This window comes from Rosa rugosa, chromosome 7, assembly GCF_958449725.1.
Source record: "Rosa rugosa chromosome 7, drRosRugo1.1, whole genome shotgun sequence".
Lineage (NCBI taxonomy): Eukaryota > Viridiplantae > Streptophyta > Magnoliopsida > Rosales > Rosaceae > Rosa > Rosa rugosa.
In genome coordinates, this window is record NC_084826.1 from 18,476,605 (window position 1) to 18,481,891 (window position 5,287).

Genomic DNA, 5,287 nt, shown 5'->3' on the forward strand with positions numbered 1-5,287 from the left:
GGGAATCTAATCATGTGTATATTTTAAAGTATATTATTACTCTGTAACCAACTCCGTTGTCATTTGCATAACATAAGTCTCCAAAAGTTCATTTAGGTCATGCTAAAGTGGATTTGTCGGACAAGTTCTTCTCCCATGCATTTTCTCCTTACTAGAACATCGAACCAAATAAGATGACTATTCTATTGCTAATAATTGCATAGAAGGCCTTAACACTCGGTAACTCGAGATTAGGTAATCTTCCCGTGCGATGCTGCGGGTTTGTTAAGAATATATTATTCATCAACATCATGATAGACAAAGTAATAAATAGACACCTCCCCAACTTGAATATATATGTCTTTGCAAATTGATGGTGCAAAAGAAACCTGCGACAATTATATGACCCGTTTCTGTTTCATTACCGTCAATAACAGTTGCTTCCTTTTCCTGTCAAATGAAAAACAGAACCAAGGAAGTAAAGACGTATACATAATGACAACTAACCTTATTATCAGGAATTAACTCGATGGTGTCATCGATCTGCCAGTTTCATTTCAGATTTACAAAGAACTGCAATTAACATTTGCTTGATCAGCCAAAAGCAAACACAAAAAGGGTAGTGCAAAGAGGTTTAACATTTCCAATATGTGAAATCTTCATTAGAAAAATGCAAATAGGTGCCACCGTAGTAGAGAGGTAGTATATGAAACAAAAACACCTAATGAGATATAAATTACACAGACTACCTCCTAACTTCATAAGTATCCACCTTGTCAAAAAAAAAAAAAAAATAGCGCCTTCATAAGTATCCAAAAGGTTTATACAGAACGAAATATTGAAGACCATATCTATGCTTAAAGAGTCTAAATACAATGAAAAAGGGGGGAAATTAATAAAAATGGGCTGCAACTTTCTTTTGCTCTCACCTTCCAACGGTAATGTCTTTTGGCCTGGCAGATTTATGCTCGTAATCTCGAAGAGTACAAAATATATATTATAACATTGCTAGAAACTTTAACATCCAATCTCTTTTTGTTGAGAATTTAGATCAATTATGCTTCCATTTTGTCATTCGCCTAGAGAGAGCTATGTAGAGGGTTAAGGATAGAATTTGATGAATACCTAGTACAAGAACGTAATAGCATAATCTTTTTTTTTTAAATTAGAAGTTGAATTCATTAGATTTATAGTCAAAGGCTAGAGTCTACAAAAACTTACATAAGAAATCCGGCAAGAAAATCCGAATTACTTACCTAAGCTAGAGCAAACCATTAAGATCACTAGGATGCTCACATTTAAGCGAGCCTATACAAGAATGAAAAAACCTCGGCTTCTATAGAAAATAAATCATTCAATTAGCCATCACTTATCAATCACGCAATTGTGGTACAAGCAAAACACTAGAAACGTCATAGATGACTCATAGAAGTTAATCCAACATCACACAGACTCAATATCCTAATACATTAGGGCCCAGATTACCTTGACCTAAGCTCAAGCCCGTAGGCCCAAGCCCAAATCAAGTCTTCTTTAGCAGGAAAGCTCCCCTGCCCCATCAACCGAAAATTGAGCCCAGGCCCAAAGATCCAGACCCAAACCTAAGAAAACGGAGGAGGGGCCTCCCTGCACTGCTGCCTCCGCCGCCGTCATGTCTTCCGATGGCAAACCTTTCGACCACAACATCAGATCGAGTGCACCAATTCGCCAGAACAAGAAGCACGCCCCCTTGCCTCCCCGGCTTGACTGACCGCGCTACTTTCTAACCTGCACGCTACTCGTCCACACCATGACACTCGACCAAGGCTGAAAACCAGGGAGCCCAAGCTGGTGCAAAACCTCTTCTAACTCCCTAGAACACCGTCGATCCACTCAATGCAAGAATCAAGCTGAGCAATCTTCAAGATTCGAGTCACACCATCGCCTGCACTAGATCGTTGACAAACCTAGCGACAAGCTCCGACAAAAACTATGCACGAATCGATCAGAAGAAAGCCTCGAATCATGAAGAGGACCAGACGGCAGCTGCCACTACTCTCGACGGGGTCCAGCCCGAAGGATGACGTCGCCGCCGCCGAACTAGAAACCCTAGTTGCCGGCTAGGTTAGAGAAAAAGCTGTTAGAGCTATATGGAAAATTTTTACATTGCTAATAGCATAATGGTTTGAACACTTTTTAAATATTTTATACAGTTTCACTACTTAAAACTAAATTTTATTCCACAATCTTGTAGGAGCCTTGGACATCCATGTCTGGAAAAGCTTGTTCCTTTGGTTGTTCATTGATGTCCACATGTCGTCCTTCTGCTTATCTTCTGCTTATTCTCAGCTTCCTCCATTAAAATCCTCCGCCACACTCTCTTGTTCTCCCAATTCGCAAGGCTTGATCGCAAAACTTGAAAATAAAGATTCAAGCTTTCAATCCTCAAACTTAAAAATTAAGCTTAAAATTGAAAAACTCTTGCATGATATTCCTCCATATCTTTCTCATACTGCCCTGACCTCTTGAGCAAGTTTTTCAATTGAGAAGCCACGGCTTCTTGGTTTGGATCATGTTGCAGTTTCCCTTACTCAACTAAGCTCTTATATTGCGTTAATGGCTATGAAAGCACAAAGCTTGTATCAGAATTCAAAAATCATACTCGTATAGAAAATTTACAGAGAAAAACAAAAATATCCTATCTAAACTCCGATTCTCTGTTGAGCACAGTACGAAGAACAACTCCCAGAAACTAAGAAAAAATTCAACAAAATCACATGCAAACTAAAATAACCAAATATGTCTCTAAAATTCACCAAATCTCACAAATCAAACTCATATCAGTTGAGAAACAACACCATAATTTACTCCAAGAGCACAAATTTACGAAACACAAGACCAATTACTTGACGAACCCAGAAAGCAAGCAATACCCAGATAAGAAGAGGCACAAAGCAAAAGATTGAAGCTATAGTACCTATGAAATTAAAACTTGATCGAAGACGAAGCATCTGGAGAGAGATCGTTTGGGGGAAATTTCTCTGTATCGTTGCAACAGTAAAACCCTGGTTTGATGGTCTCCCTGACAGCTTCCCTCTATTCTCCTCTGCACTCTTCGCTCTCTCTCTCTCTCTGTCTGCATCCAGCAAAAAAATGAAAATAAGAACAGGGTAGAAGAACAATCGTCCCTGTCTCTCTCTATCACTTAGTGCAACTGGCTCAATCTCAATCAAATCTTTTGATCGAGATTTGAGATAGAGAGCAAGGAGAGCAAGAGAGAGGAAAGAAGATCGGATTTTTATACCTAGGGCGGAAAAAAAAAAAAGGCAAAATCGTCATTTCACATTGTTGGCTCTAGGGATGGCAAAAATCCCAAGCGGGGCGGAGCTCCATTGGATACCCCCCCCTAATGGGGGGAGAATTCGGGGACAAATGGGGAATGGGGATGGGGATCCCCAATCCCTGCTATCGAAAATTGGGGATGGGGCGAGGATGGTATTGTGATCCACATCCCCAAACCCGCCCCAATAATATATACATATATTTTAATTTATTTTTTATAATATAAATCACAAATATATTATTTACTACTTTACTTTAATGGCTACACTTTTACTTTAATGATATTTTGACTTTTGCACTCATTGAATTATGATTTATGAATCTAATCATGTTTTAAATTTATTTGTTGTAGATTTTGATTTTAAAAAAGACAATATGAGAAAAAATTATTTTATTTATTAAATTCTTATTGGGAATTTGGGGCGGGTTTGGAGGCTTAGTCCCCAGTGGGGATGGGGATGGGGAATCCCCAATATATTTTTATTGGGGATGGGGGGTAGAGAATGACCCCGGGGATAGGGATGGTATTGTGATCCCATCCCCAACCCGCCCCATTGCCATCCCTAGTTGGCTCGGCTTGAGTCGACATTGTTACTAAACCGATGAACAGTGTGATGAGAATTAGTAATATAGTCAATTGCGAAATGATTTATCAACTTGAGGCACACCATATGGTTATATATTCATACTGTAATTCATATTTAAGGCACAACTTTTTTATCAATTTTTTATGAAACATGACTTGACATAATATCTTTGTTACATGACTTAGGATCATGAACTGTTTTTAAAAAGTTTAGAGTTGCAAATTTGTGGTTTAAAATTTAGCTCTTTGTTAAGACCTAATTTGTTTTTTTTTCAATATTTGTTAAGTACACTGTACACACGGTTAGGAAAAAAAAAATTGCCAAAAGTGGAAAGACGGAAAATCTGAACCCTGTACTCTCATATATATTTTTTTTGGTGGAGAGGGACCTAGACCGAAAAATAAACGTAAATTCAAACACTAGGAATTTTTACTTCGCATCCCCTTGGAAAATGCAACTGAGTTGTTTTCTCAAGGACTAAATACTGTTTAGTACCCTGTGGTTTTGGTCGAACATCAATTCAGTCCCTCGACTTTCAATTTCATCAAAAACACCCCCGCACTATCATATTCTCGTCCAATAGGTCCCTCCGACTCAATTCCGTCAATTTCAGACGTTAAGTGCTGATATGGCATTTCCAACTCATCAAAAGTGAGGCCCACACGGAAATGAAATTCCCAAACTGACCCTGGGCAACAGAATATAGAAAAATCCAAAATTAATTCTAACTTTGAGGTTGAGGAGACTCGAACCCCTCCCAAAGCATATGCAGATGAATGACCCAACCACCAGACCACTTGCATGGTTTTGGTATATTACAAACAAAAATAATATATATATCTGAATCAATTCGTGAATATACCTCCTCCATTTATTATGCTGATTAATTCTCTCTCTCTCTCGCGTGTTTAATTCCAATTCATAAGAACAGAGTGTGAGCTCCGCCGCAAGCAACGGCTTCAAGGCTTTGGTCCTGAAATGCAGAGCAGAGCAGAGGGGTAGGGCTCCACTGAGAGTCCAAGCTCCCTAATCCGAGCCTCCCGTAGTCTCCATTGCCCCAAACCGCCGCGACCCTCTTCCCTGGCCCACTCCCAGTACTGCTCAGCCACCGTGTCCCTAATCGGAACAACCCTAATTTCGAATTCAAGTTTGCCATCATCGTCATTCGAAAATTGGGGACGGGATGATGCCACGTCGTCTTTGTTCCTGATGGAATCGGGTTTTCTTTGTTCGGGGTTTATCAAACAACGGACCTTCATATGTCTCTCGCCAAGACTGAAGGGGATTGTAATAATGCTCTCTAGGAAATGCTCAGAATTCCAATGCTTTAGACTACCCAATTCATAAGAAATGAAGAATCTTTCTGGGTTTTGTCTCTGCCTCCCTCTCCCTCTCTCTAA

At 39.5% G+C, this 5,287-nt stretch overlaps 1 long non-coding RNA gene across 1 annotated transcript; it reads right to left on the bottom strand.

Annotated features, from left to right (window-relative positions):
• Nucleotides 1-2,105: 2,105 nt before the first annotated feature.
• Nucleotides 2,106-3,241, bottom strand: LOC133723391 (uncharacterized). The gene is made up of 2 exons (XR_009852974.1): nucleotides 2,936-3,241; nucleotides 2,106-2,578 (listed from the first exon to the last, which is right to left on the bottom strand). It is a non-coding gene; the product is annotated as an uncharacterized LOC133723391 (long non-coding RNA).
• Between the last annotated feature and the right edge of the window lie 2,046 nt (nucleotides 3,242-5,287).